Genomic DNA, 17,755 nt, shown 5'->3' with positions numbered 1-17,755 from the left:
ATGCATTCATTGCTTCTTTTGTTGAATTTTTCAAAAGATGGATACCAATGCACAGTGGTCCAGAAATGAAATTTAGCGGGAAACAATTATTTGCGCTCTTGTCTTAGGTTTAAGACATTTGGTTTCCAAGACAAAGTTGTACAACATCACAAGGCGCTACTTTTGAATGAAAGATTTTTAGGGTGGTTCATAAAACTTCTTAGATACGAAAATTATTTTTTTACTGTAAGGAGATAGTGCTGTATTATGTTCAGCAATTATGTAGAACAACATAATTGATGAAACTTTGTAGAAGATTTTGAATGTCTATCTATTAACGTTTAGGTTTTATGATGATTTTTCGTGTACAAGTTAGGGTGGTCCTACAAAAACAAATTTTTTTGTTATAACTCTGTTGGGTATCAACTTATCAAAATCATGTGTTCGGCAAGTATTTAGCAAATCATTATGCGCATCTTTTGGTGCAAACGGATTTCTAATATCTGCTTTTGATTCGCAGTTATCATGAATTTTCTGTTCAAAAATGGCCGTTTTGTATGAGCCATAACTTCAAATGGAGCAAACCAAAAAATTCAAACTTTAATTATTTTAAAAGAACATGTTAAAATCTACATTATATCAAAAAACAGGAGAGGTGTTTTTTGTTTAAGGCTTTTTATTAACATTTGAACTTGACCAAAATTGCCATTTTTCATATAACAAAATATATCACTTTTGCTCTGCGACATGGAATTCTTCTTTGCTTTCGCACCCTTCGTCAATAATTCTAAATTTTTTACCACTACAAAAGCAGAGTTTCCTATTCATAACCTTTTGTAAAAATTTTGAAAGACTAACATAGTCAGAAGGGCACAAATGAAAAAAAATGAGGATTCTTGATTATTAATGTATAGAACCATAAACTGAAAACAATGAATTACTAACTACCCAACAAGAAAGTCTTTAATTGTATTTGTCTTAGAAGGAGTTATTATTCACTTATGTCCTTTTGACTGTGAAAGCCAGTTTTGGTTTCTCCGGTGATCATTTTGATCAAACCCAAGTAAACCACACAGTTTTCTGTTCAAGAGTTTCGATTATTCGTGATGAACGTTCAAAGGAAAGTTATAGTCGTTCACTGGCTGAAGGGGTCTAGTGAAAAAGATGTGGGTGAAGTTCTGTTAAAAATGGATCCGAAGCTTTCGAAATTAACATTGAAAAATAAATAAATTAATTAAATTAATTTGGTGGATCATACGGTGGAAAGGTTGTTGAAATATTTACAATATTATTCAACATTTCCGGAAAAAATGCTTCAACTGATTTTCAAATGGGGAGCATATGGAAGCTCAAACCACAGCAGGTATAAATTTATTTTGAACGAACCTTTATCTTTTGATCTTCAAATTATTTCAGTATAGATTTGATCAATCATTCATTGACGAAGATGATGAAGGAGACATGCGTGAATACAGCGATTCTCACATTGTCGCGGTTTCTCTTGTTCCGTTACGTCTCGTAAATAAATCTAATGGGATACAAAACGTTATCTGGAGTAACGATTACCCATCCTCAGTGAGTTTGTGCAGACCTATTAGGCTCATTTTTGCTTATATGGTAACTTGTTGATGAAGCCTTAACCACAACTGTGGTACAAACGTGCACCCAAGGTGGCTACCATACATACATACATGAAATATGGTGTATATTCAATTTTCAGCTATCGACTTGGACATCGTCAGAAATATAGGGGAAAGGTTTCCTAAATGGGCCTATCGGGTTAAATGACCCTACGGCTGTTTGATGAAATGGCTGACTTGACAGCTTATCTGACCAATGCATTTTGAGGGTGATACGCTTAGAACATAAGGCATGAAAGAATTTTATGAATTTACAAACTCAAAAAAATTTAAAAAATCATACAAGGTTTTGATACATTTTGATGTAATATTTCGACTTTTAAAAATTATACGTAAAGAAGCTTTAAACAAAAACTAGGATGGTTTTTGTTTCTTACTCAAATGAACTTAAGAAATTAAACATATTTCAGCTTTTGAGGAGGTTAAATAATGATTATATAGTGGAATAATAGAGTGTTTTTGTATGCCCTCATCATGTTTTTAAAATGCCTCCATCCTAAAACAACAGGTTAAATAGAATAAATAAGTGATTTTTATCATTGAACCTTCAAATCTAAGCTCTGAATAACATCTAAAGAGAGAATTGAAGATCTTAAAACAGATTTGATAAAGTGTTTCTCATGGATGAACTGCCTTCATAGTATGGCAACCCTAACTTTTGTTTTATTCCATAAAATTATAATATACATAGATTTTCATAAAACTTCTACTTTGTCGTACGGAAATTATTACTTTCTTGCAGTTTCAATGAAATTATACGGATATATTGCCCAAAAAACAGAAATTTTATTCAAAACATAAATAGGCGCATTTAGCCCGCACGGTTTGAGGTTCGGCGTTTTAGACAACATTTATAATAAAATCGTTTTCTTGGTAACAGAAGAAAATTTTAACATAAAAATTACTCCAATGTATAGAAAACAGATGCCTTCACACGTGTATATAGTTTTTGTACACAAATTCGATGTAATATTTGATTAAATCAGTGTTCTGCTTAATAGGCGCATATAGCCCGCTCCTCCCCTACACCTCAGCACCGGATTCTTTTATTTTCATATATTCATGGAATGTACAGTTTCAGTACATCGCTCGACTCGACTCGACTCGACTATCGTCACCTCACGCGCGGCGCAGAATAAAGGGGGATGTGAACATTTATTATAACAATTTTTTTATTCGTTTATTATAACAATACAACTTCCTTGAATTATTATTAGCAGGACGTGGTCATGTTTACTGTTCTTAGTTTTCTGTACTTAAAATGAATCTATCATTTTCAATATTTTGTTTCAAATATTTTGCATCGCGATTTTTTAATACTTTAAAAATTGTTTATTTTAGATCAGATGGAAATAAATATGGTTAAGGTGATTAAGGTCGGCTACAGCTAAAGGTAAGCTTAGTGTGTCTTGCGGTAAGTTGGGTATAAAGGTGAGATTATTCTGTTGTATAATTATTTCATTTATTGATTATATCATATATGAACGTTCAATCAGTTGCCAGCTGGGCAGGTATCTACACGCATGCGGAATACGTGTCGTAGATTCATAACACTGAGAATGTTACGAATTTTATACGGTTGCGAAACTGTTTGCTCGTTCTACAAATAAGACTTACACATACACGAAATACATTCATTACATGACAGTTCACACGAAGCCATGGTGTCGGGTATGTGCTAATTTGCATTGAAGATTGGCCGACCTTATAATCTTAAGAATGCAATTTAGCGCATACGTTGGCGAAACTGCGGTGAATCCGTGCACCCATGGTGGATTATCTACATACATACATACATACCTATTAGGCTCATTTTTGCTAAGGAAAGTGCAGATCTAACAAGATTCGTTGGAAATGCTCATGAAGATCGCAGATCGTCTTTTTATGGCCAAACCCACTTGGAGAGTCAGGAAAACCAATATAGAAGTGAATGAACGGCGTCAAAGTCTTCGAAACATACTAAAAGAACAACTGAACTTATGTATTGATGAGCCTAGGGTCACCGGTAGGAATTCCAATACAGGAAATATTGCCAGGAAATTCTTCGAGAAACGGATTGAAGTTGCACAAATTACGGGACTAAATGGTCAGCTTTTGGAAAAGTTTTACGTGATTTCAAACCATTATCAACAGTAGCTCGTTTGAAGGGTATGCTGAAGAAACTCGGGTGCTTTATAACAATTAATATAGCTGGTATCCCGTTTCTCCAACCGTACACAAATTGTTAGTGCATGGAGCAGCAGTCATAAAACATCATATTTTACTCATAGGCATGTATTCGGAAGAAACTGGTGAAACAAGAAACAGAAGTTTACGAAGATTTCGAGGAAACCACTTCAGAAAGTTCGATCGTGTGGTTAGTCTGGAGGATGTTTTTAAAAGACTCCTCCTGACATCAGATCCGTACTTCTCACTATCCAATAGAAAATGTATGAAATATTCAAAAATCTGCCTTCCTGAATGCAGCCGTCATTTGATCTGTGACCCCTAACGCGTTTTTTTTTATTAGTTTCATTATTGCTAGAATATAAGTGTTTTTTTTTTTGTTTTCTATGAATTTTTTATTGATTTCTCAAATAAACTTTTTTTCCGTTTTTCCGTTTCTGTTAACTATAATGATGATATAAATGTTACGATGTGTACGGTTATTCCTCACGCAGCCAAAAGTAGTCAAAAATAATAAAGAAAGGTTATATGAAAACTGGCAAATTTGGTCAAGTTCAAATGTTAATAAAAAGCCTTAAACAAAAAACACCTCTCCAGTTTTTTGATATAATGTAGATTTTAACATGTTCTTTCAAAAGAATTAAAGTTTGAATTTTTTGGTTTGCTCCATTTGAAGTTATGGCTCATACAAAACGGCCAATTTTGAACACAAAATTCATGATAACTGCGAATCAGATAAGATATTAGAAATCTGTTCGCTACAAAAGATGCGCATAATGATTTGCTAAATACTTGCCCAACACATGATTTTGATAAGTTGATACCCAACAAAGTTATAACAAAAAAACTTGTTTTTGTAGGACCACCCTAACTTGTACACGAAAAATCATCATAAAACCTAGACGTTAATAGATAGACATTCAAAATCTTCTACAAAGTTTCATCAATTATGTTGTTCTACATAATTGCTGAACATAATACAGCACTATCTCCTTACAGTAAAAAAATAATTTTCGTATCTAAGAAGTTTTATGAACCACCCTAAAAATCTTTCATTCAAAAGTAGCGCCTTGTGATGTTGTACAACTTTGTCTTGGACACCAAATGTCTTATACCTAAGGCAAGAGCGCAAATAATTGTTTCCCGCTAAATTTCATTTCTGGACCACTGTGCAATGGAAGGAAGCACGAGTACATTCACGATTTCAATCGGGATTTTTCTTTCAAAAATAGCGCCTATTGCATACTTAATGAACTATCAGACAGTTGACAATATGCATTAGACTGAGTCGATTTGGGGTCATTTTTGAATTTCTCAAACCCTGGGGTCTAAAAACTTCGTCTTGATCCAAAACTCATCCATGATTTTTTGTACAATTTTTACGTTTACATGAGTAAATTTGAACTTTTAGGTTTGTATGGGAAAATTGAATATATTGTTCTGAAAAATCTACATCGTTTTTGTTTCTTCTGTGGAACCAAGCCAGCTGACAGTTTTTGTGCCAATTTAAAAAATTTCTTAGGGAAATTTTCCGCTGAACAACTTTGTCGAAGACCATAACTTCGTATCTTATTAGGCAAAAAAGTTATTAGCTGTTTAACAGGGGTATGTCTTTTCGCATTGATAAACGACTATCATTTTCTTTGCTCAATCTGATTCATTTTTCCAATTTCAATCGTGTAAATTTATAGTAATTTAGCACATTTCATTGGTTTCTGGAACTCCCGGGATTTTTTAAGCGTTTCCCGGGATTCGGGAATTCCCGATTTTTTTTAATTCCCGGGAAATCCCGGGTAGAACACTCTATTCCCAACGTTTTAGCGATGATCCTTGTTCTCGTGATGAATGCGCAAGATTTTATCACGCACGAGCTGTTCTTTTACTTTTTCTTTACTTTACTTTTTCAATACGCTATAAACTAAATCCACCCAAATTTTCATTAAATTCCACCCAACGGTTAAAAAGTTAGAGCAATTTCAAGTGTGGCAATTTCATCGTGGACACCCTTTATTCGATATCGAATTAGATGAAAGTCGACATTGAGCAAGATATCTTCAAAATGGTTGTTAAAAAGAAAGATGATTGTTAACTCTATATAAGCATACCACACTTTCTACCACAGAGTCGGGCATTTCAGGAAGAATTTTTGATTTTTTTTAATGGCAAATCTGAACAAAATCTTTGATAAAAACATACAAGAGGAAAGTCAAACAAAATAACTTGAAATCTTAGTTTTTCATAGAATCGTGGCAGCAGTGTTAAGGTCGTATCCAAGGATAAAACAAAAAACTTTGTTCGTTTTGAAATAATTATAAAATCGTTTTTGAACACAAAATCTTAAAATTTTTTTACTCGACTTAGCAAATATACCCGGGCAAAATACGTAAAATTTTGACGATATCTGTGCATCTCGGCCAGATTTGACTTATCTCGAATTCTTTCTTGGATTCATGGGCAAGTTAGAATATTTCAAGAAAATTTGTTTTAAACGATCATCATAGTGAAAGATATACGTATACACCTAAAATGTTGGCTGGAACCACAAGGTTTTGATGATTGTGAAGCTTTTTCAACATCGCTTCTGAATAATTTATTAATTATCCAAAACCATTTGAAAAATTTGACAACTCTGTTATTGTATAAATTTTGAAAATCAATGTTCGGCCTGTTCAGCCCAAACGGCCGAATACTGAGATCAAATTTTCGGGGAGCCAAAAATTCGGCCTAACGGTTTTTGGACGGTCATTGGCGTCGAATATTCGGTACGTCTCTAGTCTAACCAAAAGACAGAGAATTACATATTTTTTTTAGAAAATGTGTTGAAAAATTCTCTCAATGCAAACCAAAAGTGAAACGGATTTAATGATTTTCAGGCAATATATGATAATTTGGATTTAATCAAGGATTTGAATAAAATACAGTTATTAAATAAAAAAATCATCATAAATATTCTGGCAATATACACATTTAAAGCTTTGTGATGAAGATGCGTGTGTTTTAAGATGCAGTTCAAAGTGCAGTGATTAAAGTTCCTAATTTTTTGTATAACATTTTGTTGTTTCTTGAATATGATTCAGAATCACTGAAAATTTCATTCTTTATTTAATGTTATCTGTACAATGTTCAACAGTTTATCTTAATTAATTTTTACCAATTGACTAAACTACACAAAATTTATTTCTTTGTTATCTTGTTATCAAAATGCCATAACAATTTTTTACTACTCAAGTAAGTTTTTTTTTTGTTTTCAATTCCTACACAAGAGAATTATAGTTTAAGAAACATCTTCTTTTTTGCGAACTTCATTATACTAAGTGTAATGATTTAAAAGGAATGGAATTACCTTATACTACATATTTGTAATAAATAAAATATAATAAAATAAAATATGCTGTTATCACAAAAGTAATGGTCGAACGCATTGGCCACTGCTTTCCCGATCTATATCCTTTCTTTTTGTGTTTCGCTTTCTCTTAACCAGGTTTTCCAAATTTTTCCACATTTCTGTATGGGTTGATTTCTGGAAGGCCTTACGTTAATTAGAAGGGTGCTTTCTACATCGCGCAAAGACTTTTCTTTAATTCACATCGACTTCCCTTTATCTAGTGTCATCGATGGACAATAACCTCTGAATTGGCTTCAACAGATACTCTTAGAATGTCAATCTTCCAGTCGATTGAGTAATAAATAAGTAAAGTTTAGCTAGTTTTTTTTCTGTAGGACTGTTTGCCCGTGTATCATTCTTGAGGTAAACAAAAAATCGCCAACTCTCATATATGGTCAACAATCAGTTAATATTAGTTAAAGGAAAAAAAAAAAGTTAGATTTTACTGACAAAGTCTGTTTTACATAGAATCTGGTCGGATAAAATAGATCATTTCCCCGCAAAGAAATAACGTACAACAGAAGTAAAAATGTCATTTTGTAGGGTTTTTATTGCACAAAAATTGTGACACAAATTCTTAAAAATCATTCGTCAGCTTTTCGGACGAGTTTTCGAACTTTTTTTGTGATACACCCATCATTTTCTGCACAGTACTGCTAGTAACCTCATTCGCCATCTTGTTCCACCACTTTTCTATTTGAGCGGGTTTTTTCATGGTTCTGCCACATTTTTACAGTTTGCCCTTAACTACTGCCCAATATTTCTCGATGGGACGAAAATCCGGACAGTTTGATGGATTGACACTTTTTTCTACAGAATCGATCTTGTTCTCCTTATACCACTTAACGACATCCAGGCTGAAGTGGCAGTTTCCTAGGTCCGGCCAGAACTTCACCGGACCTTTGTGGGACCGAATGAATGGCGAAACCCTCTTCTGGAGACATTCTTTTTTGTAAACATTTCCATTCATTGTGTCCCCAGTGATGAAAATCTTAGTCTTCTTCCCACAACTACAGATCCCTTGCTAAATCATCAACTTACGAGCAAATTTATCTGCGAAAAAAAAATTGAATCTACCCGCAACATTCCCTTTACGCTTCGCAAGGTAAAATTTGTTACCGGGTATTTGTCCAAAATCCATTTTTACGTTAGTTTCGTCGTCCATCAAAATGCATCCGTTGTACTTGGTCAACACTTTCTCGTACAACTTCCTCGCCCTGGTTTTGGCAACCAGGTTTTGTTTCAGCGTCCTATTGGGGTGTTTGCTTGCATGATACGACCGCAAGCCTTCTCGCAAACAAATTCGTCGAGCTGTACTGTGGTTCGTCTTGAACTTTTTCGCCAAATCACGCAAGGAGATTCCAGGATTATTGTGAACTGATCGAATTACCTTTGCTCGCAGCTTCCGGTCATATGTTCCACCTTAACGCCTGGTGTGTTTTGCTCGATCCACCGTAAGGGTCTCCCGGTAACGTTGCAGCACCGAATTTACAGCCGATTTTTGGATATTTCAGGAATTTCACGATCTTTACCCCTGACCACGTCGGTTTCTTCACGTGAGTGTGCAGAATTTTCTCTCGCCTTTTGCGTTCCATCGTCGATAACTTTTGACTGACTGCTTCAATCTTGATGAAATTTTCACCACTAAGTAAACAAATCATCCGGATCAAAACACTGTCAATAGATTCGTGATGTGACAACTAGGGGCGCTGCAGTAAATGAAAAGATTCAATCTGATTCTATGTAAAACAAACTTTAGACTTATTCGAAGTTTCTTTAGGAAAATTCAAATCAATTCAAGGGGCGCAAAATACTACCTCAAATACTGGGACTGAAATGACTTTTGGTTTTCGATACAAATAAACTTACGTTTTAAAGTTTTCAAAATTACCTTTTTACTTAAAAGTGAACCGGTTTATTTGATACAACCCTTAAAAGTAAAATACCCTTCTTCACTTCACTCCCAGCCAAGACACTTCCACGTCACTTCTGATACTCGCCAACCCTGACTGGTGCCATACGATGCGAGCACTAATATGATAAAAGTCTTTTCAAATTTTCCATTCAGCATCTTGAAATTTTCCCGCTATCTCACTGCTGCCGCCTGGCATTTGAGATTCCTCCCGGGGCCCCGTTATCGAGGCCAAGGACACCATTCCACAGGACCATTTCCTGAATCCCTTTCGCAAATTGGGAAGGAAAAACTGTCTATCATCATCCAGCACGATTCGGTTGGTCTTGGGTTTTAGCTTTTCGGGAAGAAAACCGGGAGCTCCGTCCGACGAATGCCGAAAGGATCAGAGAAGCCGAAAGATCGACGAAAATTGAATTAAATGAAATTAAATTTTCCGCGACTTTCTTTCTTTTGCTTACGACGCTCTGGTGGTTTGCTTGGGGCTTTCATGTTGAGCTTCCGAGAGACTTGAATGGAATTTTCGGACTGATTAATATTTGCCAGTGGTAAAGTGACTGAGTTATTTTCTTATGAGTAGATTTTTGCTGGGAATTTTTTTTGCATTGTAACGCAGTGTTGTTACCAAGGAATTTTACTACTTAAGAAAGTTTTTTTTTTCTACGAAAATATGACTTGAATGACGTTCTAGTTTTTGTGCTTTTAAAAGTACATACAATCACATTTTCTGTTTCAATTTGTGTGTGTCAATGATCAAGTTCAAGTTAAGTTTTCTGAAACCAAACAAGTCTTGTCAAGATTGATAGACGATAGGAGCTTGGACAAACAAGCTTGGAAAGGCGGAAAATATGTAAAAATTTAGCAACTCGCCGTCTTTGACATTTTCTGACAGCTTGTAACTTCTATGCTCCAAAATTTAGAACGATACTTGAACCCGTAATCAGAAACATTTTAGAGGGAGTAAAATAATTGCGATTTTTCTGAAGTTAGGGGAGACTTGATCCCCTATTGAAGGAGACTTGATCTTTTATTCAGGAAGACCTAATCTTTGTAAAAAAATCAAAAAAAACCCAAGATAGAATGTTAATTGACTATTTTGGTCATGTTTGTTCTCATTTCACAATTTATAGCAGACATAAGAAGAAAATTATAGAACTTTGTCTCAACGCTGGTAACATTGCATACTTAAAGGCGCTATTTTTTTTATAATTAAGAGAAAATTAATTATGTTTGCTCTTTTCTTCAGACAATTGTTTGATAAATACTAGTTTTTGGATAAATATTAGTAGTTTCGTAATCAGCAATCATAACGACCAATTCAGAAGAAGAATATGCCGTTTGGAAGGGGGATCAATTGTACCCAACTCTAGGGGATCAATTGTACCCATAATCAACATTTTAGAAAACTTTTTCTGAAAAAAGTTGAGAGTTTTCCATTGCTTCGAAAATATGGCATTTTGAGGTTCATTTTACGCTCGAACGATTGATACATTGGAACAAATATTTTTTTCATGATTTTCCCATGTAAGGAACATTTTAAAGTGATGAAATAAGATCTTCAATTTACATTTTGTGAAATTTTTCAAACAAAGTGCAATTACTCAAACAATTATTTTGTTAAATTTTTTTAAACTACAAGCATTGTTATTTTGCTCATTTTGGCACATTTTTCCAAAACATTTGATCTTTGTAAGACATTCCAGTTTCGAGATATAGCTAAGAAATCAAGTATCCCCAGGGATCAAGTATCCTCATTCTCCCCAACAGTGTTGGTTCTTCTTGTGAACAAAACTATTGAATGATGTTTATGAATCATTGCACCTGCTTCCGCGACGAAGAATAAGGAATCTGAATCTACGAAAAAAGAAGCAAGTTTCACTATTTCCTTTCCCGGAGTTTATACTGATAAGGAAACATAGTAAGACCTTAAGGGCACAAGTTAAAAGAGACTCGAACAAAAGGAAAAAATCCCATTCCAGAAAAGCAAAAAACCTGCTGCAAACGATGTGAATGGAAGCCAACATCTTTCGAGTGAAGAAAAAAAAATTGAAGAATGATTGAAGAACTGCAGCCGGAAGTACTGGTAGAAAAACCAAGGGCAAACGAAAGTGTACTTCCTAAGATGCTGGGGATGGCGTTAAACAAAATTTGTCGAGCATAAAAGAGTCTAGCCGGGAATTAGAAAGTGCGGATGAAGGGGAGATTTCTCCCCAGTAAATGTAGTTTATCACAAAGTCAAATTGTGACACATTGCCGTCGAAGATCAAATCTTGCGTAGGGATGGCTGATGGAATTAAATTATGTTTACTTCGATAGAAAAGTTTTCGAAATTATGTTTATCGAATGTTTCAATTTTGCAGATTTGCAGCATCAAAAATATTTTAAAAAAACTTTTCATAGAAATGAAAAATGTGAATTAGATATAATTTCGGGTATCTGACACTTGCAATTCTTTTAATAATCTCTGCAGTCCCATCATTCTCACTTCCCCAATTTCCAAGAATTGTCTTCGTCCGGATTTTCAGGAAACAAAAATCACTCAAAGCTCTTCCAATTTGGAGAAACCGGTACGCCAACACGTTCCTGATCGGATGGATTCGTGGAATGACTACGTCTGTTTTGGGTCTTCAATCCAGCTCTGGAATGGACCCGGCTGATTTATCAGGAATATGATGGAGAAGTTTTATTTTCGAAGGGCTCGAGATTATCCTGCAGTTAAATTATCGTTGATTTGGAAGCAGCAGTGCTTGGTAGGAACTCGTTAATATTGAATGATTTTCTGGAATCTTATTATGTCTTAGGCAAGGAATTTATAATGACTTTGAACCGCTTTGGGCGAATTTCATACAGAGATATTGTGGTCCAATCCATAAGTGCAACGATAAGGCAATTAACTGGTGCCAAACTAGGCAGCAATCAACGTAGGTATCCTATGTTGCCATTTTTTTTTTCAATTTTTGACATCAAATACGTCAAACGGAAACAAAACAAAATAAAATCTTTTGTCTCAGGTCTCATGTCTCATGTCTCATGTCTCATGTCTCATGTCTCATGTCTCATGTCTCATGTCTCATGTCTCATGTTTCATGATTGTTGTCTAGTTTCTCATATCTTATTTATTGTTTCTCAGATACCGTTTTGTTTTTAAGCTCTCATAAAATCGATATAAAATAAGCAAATGGAGAAAATAACAAAAGTGACAAGAACGAATAGGAATTATGATATTTTACTGATTACAGAAATCGTTTTAATCTTCAAAGTATCTTTTCGGTTTAAGCTTAGGTGCATTTAAATAAAACAGATTAAACCAAAAAATTTTTGATTGACCTATTGCATTCCACTTAAAGTTAAATAAATTCAATTTCGAATTTCTGATAGTTTCAGCTACATTTGTGTGTATGAATGGAAAAACTCTTCAGATCGGCTTGTCCAGTGAAAGAGAGTGTAAACGTACTGTTTTCAAGGAGTAAGATTGTCAAAACTTAAGAGTGAGCAAAAGCGTTCACATCCGCTGATGAAAAGAATTCTCATTTCCGGAAAAATCTATTGCGCACTATGTTAAGGGTGATACGGTCAAAATTTGGTCAAGGGAAAACGCGTGTAAATCGGTGAAATCGTTTATTTAAAAAATCAAATTAAATTTCTTTTTCAAGTTTAATTAGTATAAAATTCAGGAAAAATATGCTGTTAGACTTCCGCTTTTCTACATCCAAATTGCCGGGCCTTACGCTTAACCCCTGCAATTATATTTTGTACAGCCACCTTGTCCACCTTCTTCGCCGCAGAAAGCCAGTTTGCCTTGAACTGCTGCTTGTCTTTAGCAGTTTTTTTGGTCTTCTTTAGGTTCCGCTTGACAATAGTCCCGTATTTCTCAATTGGGCAGAGCTCTGGCGTGTTGGGAGGGTTCTTGTCCTTGGGAACCACCTGCACGTTGTTGGCGGCGTACCACTCCATGGCCTTTTTACCGAAAAGGCAAGATGGCAGTACGAAACAACCGTGGTTCTTCAGGAAAGGCAGCATACGTTTATTTAAACACTCTTTCACGTAAATTTCTTGGTTGACAGTCCCGGAAGCTATGAAAATGCTGCTTTTCAAGCCACAGGTACAGACAGCTTGCCAAACCGGATATTTCTTCACGAACATTGACAGTTTCATGTGCTTGAAAATATCTGCTTCCTTTCTCCTTCCTTTTGCCGTATAAAACTCCTGTCCCGGAAGCTGATGTAGTCGGCTTTGACGTAGGTTTCGTCGTCCTTTACCACGCAGTCAAACTTCGTCAGCATCGTCGTGTACAGCCTCCGGGATCGCGCTTTGACCGTCGTATTTTGTTTATCATCGCGATTTGGAGTCACTACCTTCTTGAAAGTCGATAGTCCGGCTCGTTTTCTTGGCTCGATGCACGGTTGTAGACGATACACCCAGCTTATTTGCGACATCTCGGAGAGAGAGGTTAGGGTTTCGCTTGAAACTACCGGCAACTCTCTTTGTCGTCTCAGCGGCTTCCGGTTTTCGATTTCCCCCCGATCCAGACTTCTTGGCTGTCAACAAACGTTCCCCAAACACTTTAATTACATTTGTAACGGTTGATTTGACAACTTTTAGCGATTTTGCCAGCTTTGCGTGCGAGTAGCTCGGATTTTCACGATGCGCGTGCAAAATTTTGATACGCTGCTCTTCTTCCTTGGTCGGCATTTTGACAACTGAAGAGTGAATTCCAAAATCAAATAGGAGCAACATTCCACTCACACACACACCTTCAAAATGAGGGGTGTTCAGGTTTTTTAAATGCTAAATTGAAAGAAATACGTCAAGTTGATATTGACCAAATTTTGACCGTATCAACCTTTAACTTAACCTTTCAATGGGCGATGGAAGTTCTTGAGTAGCTTTTACGTGACACGAGTCACCTGAAGTTCCCGTATAATATTTTTTCGGCCAAATGTGAACTTCGGAGTTGCATCTTCAAGTAAAAACGAGACTTTTAATTGCTGGGACGTCCATGCACTCACAGGAATCAACAAATGCTTTTGTTAATGGATTTCGGAAGTTATTCCGACTTTAATTCAATCATTTTCAATCCCTTCACGTGCGAAGTGCACTTAACTTTTAACTGTCAAACAAATTAAGGAATGTCAACAGCTTGTAAATGGATCTCATTTTCATATCAGCATTCCAATCAAATGCATATCCCCACACTCACACACACGGCCAAATCGAGAATCCGAATTGATGAAGATGACGCTCGTAAATTAAGCTGCTGCAATGCCGACGTCAAACGGAAATCAAAATGCCATAAATAACTCAGACCGAGGGCGTGCGCCTGCTGAGATTAAAACCGGAGAGTCGACAAAGTTAAATTGTGAGGGGGATGGCCGCGGCTGGTGGGAAAACTCGTTAGCGCAATGCATCATAACTCACCATTCATTGATTGTGCCGTCCAGTGCCGGTGGCAACAAATTTCCACCTTGTTGCCAACATGGGACAAATAATTATGGCGGCAGTCATTCTCTTATAATGGAGTCCTACCCAAGTGGCTTTGTCGCACAAAGAAGCAAAACCCGGCAGATGAACAAGAAGGGACTTCTTAAATCATGAGACACATTTATACCGGCCGCCAGAGAACGATTCTCAATTACATCTCGATCTTTACAGATTTGCTGGAATTGACCCATGGAGAAAGAAGCACCCGAAGCAGCAGTTCCATTCCCAGTTACTCCAACCAAACAAGCGGCCAAGGGCGTTCGCTGATGGTTCTTCATATTTATGTTTGTACCTACAACAGCCATCCGAAACCCAATCGTATCCGTCCGACCGACAACGAACGGTTCAGATTGGCTTGAATGGGGAGTCACTCTCCCGTGGAGCGATTTCCATTCATCTTTCCGGAATTGTTCCGGGGGGCCGGCAGTGGTTCCAGATCAGATTGAAACAGCTGTGATTGAGAGCGATTTGAATTAGGATTGTTCGATCTTCGGGAAAAGATCGAGCTCCAAGATCGATTCAGATGAACGGTTGTGGGATCGATCCATCTAAAAAATCGGAGCTTGAAGATCGATCTCCGATTAATCGATCTTTTTCATTTGTAACAATATGCTAAAGAGACATAAAATTTCAAATTTGTATAGTCCTTCTAAATGTGGAAAGAAAAAAAATTCAAGCGCTTTTATGAAAGGTGAACCGTAGTTAGTGTTTTAAAACAACATTAATCAATTTTTTTATTAAAATATTTTGATAAATATGAACAATATCGAACAAAATAAGCAGAAAACATTTAAGATAAATTATCCTTTTTGAAAAAAAGAAACTTTTGGCAAATTAGCTGTTATTTCTTAAGATAAGCGAATTCTAGCATTTTTTTTAATCTTAATCAATCACAAACACCTTTCTGCACCCAATTCACAAGGTGTGTAAATAATTTGCAAAATTGTATTGACATGAATGCTAAATGAAAAAAAGCGGCTCGACCAGGAACCGAACTCGAGTTTTCTGATTATATCTCCGAGACCTTACCAATAAGTAAATCGTCAGATGTAAACTAGTCAAGCAGTAGCTCCATAATTCAGTTGACTTCATCAAATTAAATTCGCTGCTAGATTCTATGGCAGAAAACGCTCATTGTGCCCCGATTGATGGTGCTTATACTGCCCATATAGTGACTGATTTTCAGCATTCGGCACAATAATTTAAAATGCATTTTTAAACGTTTATATCTACATTTTTCAAGTTTCATCCAGTTAGGAAATTGACTTTTTGAGTGTCTTCACACGAAACAATGATGTAACTCACATATTATAGCTGTTTTCTATGGTTAAATAAGCGTCCTCCTTAAGCTGATCATTATGCCCTTATTTTAGCTAAATGAAAAAAAAAGATCGAAAGATCGAATCGAAAATAACCCTATCTAATCGGTTTTCTCCTGGCCGAAGAATCGATCCAAAAATCGAAAATCGGAATGGAAAAGATCGATCTTCCAAGGATCGATCCAAGATCGACCAATCCTAATTTGAATACCCGGTTCAAAAATAGAGTTTTTATTGGAAATGGATGAAATTTATACTTAAATTCTAGATGAGTGTATCATGGAGAAAAAAATACCTTTAGTATGGCCAACAAAATAGTACTTGAATTCGCCTTTATGGATGAGTGCTTAGCAACTAACTACAAGCTTGGTGCTTTTGACTAAACATGTAGAAAAAGAAACAACTACTATTCTGTGATAGCCTTAGTGCATTCAACGACAAATATATTAGATTCAACTAAAAATGCATGGTCCATTTGATGCATTCAACAATAAATATGATTGACGCAACTGTTTAGAACAATTTGACTGATTTTGTGCATTCAACTTCAAGCATCGCATTGAATCTTTACTTATGTATGTAAACACATGTTAGCTTCCTATATCCCCTGTGAAAAATGGAAAAATCATACAACCATTTCTCGTATGCTCTCTCATCCAAAATTTCCCCTTTCCTATCCACCAATTGAAAGGAGGGAGTGATACCAAATATAAATAGAAACATGTTTTATTCTCAAATAAAATTTCATGCCATTCCAAATTTGCTTAAATTGTTCTCGAGATATACAATAAAATTGTATGGAAGCCCCACTCTTTCATTTTCATCATCCCAGTGAAAGAAGGGAGAGGTCCAAAACAATCGTATAAATATGTTTCGAATTTAGATACCCTCCCATGTTAAATTGGTTCCATTTACTTAAATAGTTTTAGAATTATGAGAAAAATCGTAAAGGAGCCCCCTTCCTCTTCCTATCTCCCTACTGGAATGAATGAGGATTTCAAATATTCGTAGAAATATTTCACGTAAATGCCAAAGGGATACCAAAGATTCAGGGAAACATTGATCGTATTCTAATGTTTTCCCATTTTTTCTTCAGATTTTTATCGACTTTAACTGAAGTCCTAGTTTTTTTTATCGGAAATGGTAAGATTGATAGAGAAGTTATAAATGATAGATTTTTTTTATTTGGAAAATGTCGAAACAAATAACAAATTGCACTGTGCTGGATTTGAATCAACGATCTACGGCATTCTAGGTCTATACATTACCGAGTATGCTAAGCAGTCTGAAGTATATCCATTTAAATCGGGGTAAACCGTCAATCTTCCCTAGGCAGAGATTTTTTTCGACACCGTCCAAGCTCCATTTTGTGAAAACTTTTAAGAAAAAGTTCAATACGTGTTGATAGTTTTTGATTTTTTTAATTTCCGCTTCAAAATATACGACGCTTGGTACATTTACCTTCTGGCACAAAGCAACAAAGTAGAAACTTGTAGATACAGGTGTGAGTTTCAAACACGTGTAGAAATTATTGAACAAAACACTCTTGACTCTGAGAAGTAAACATCGGTAAACCGCGGACAGGCAGGCATCTATGAAAAAGGGGACATTATAATACAGAAATATGGAAAAGAATACAATCAACTTTGTTTTTTTTTTATAAAAAAAGGGAAAAATTTTTTAAAAAAATATTAGGAGTTGCATCAGATTTATTCGACGGAAGTGCAGAATTTCCTTTTGTTATGTTTCGTTGAAAATAACTCAATCTTACGTTGAAGCCTGTTGAAAAAATGATGCTCCCCTGACAAGAACACTGAACCCTGAAAATATCCAAACTTAGGAACTTTTCCCATCTAACCTAATGAATTTCCCT

At 35.7% G+C, this 17,755-nt stretch overlaps 1 protein-coding gene across 2 annotated transcripts in view; it reads left to right on the top strand.

The window, feature by feature from the left end:
* LOC129740482 (uncharacterized) overlaps window positions 1-17,755 on the top strand; it is a 571,616-nt gene that overhangs the window by 71,400 nt on the left and 482,461 nt on the right. The window lies entirely within an intron of this gene.

Source organism: Uranotaenia lowii, chromosome 1 (assembly GCF_029784155.1).
Source record: "Uranotaenia lowii strain MFRU-FL chromosome 1, ASM2978415v1, whole genome shotgun sequence".
Lineage (NCBI taxonomy): Eukaryota > Metazoa > Arthropoda > Insecta > Diptera > Culicidae > Uranotaenia > Uranotaenia lowii.
Note: the sequence above shows the minus strand (reverse complement) of the source record. Positions and strands in the feature narration are given on the sequence as shown.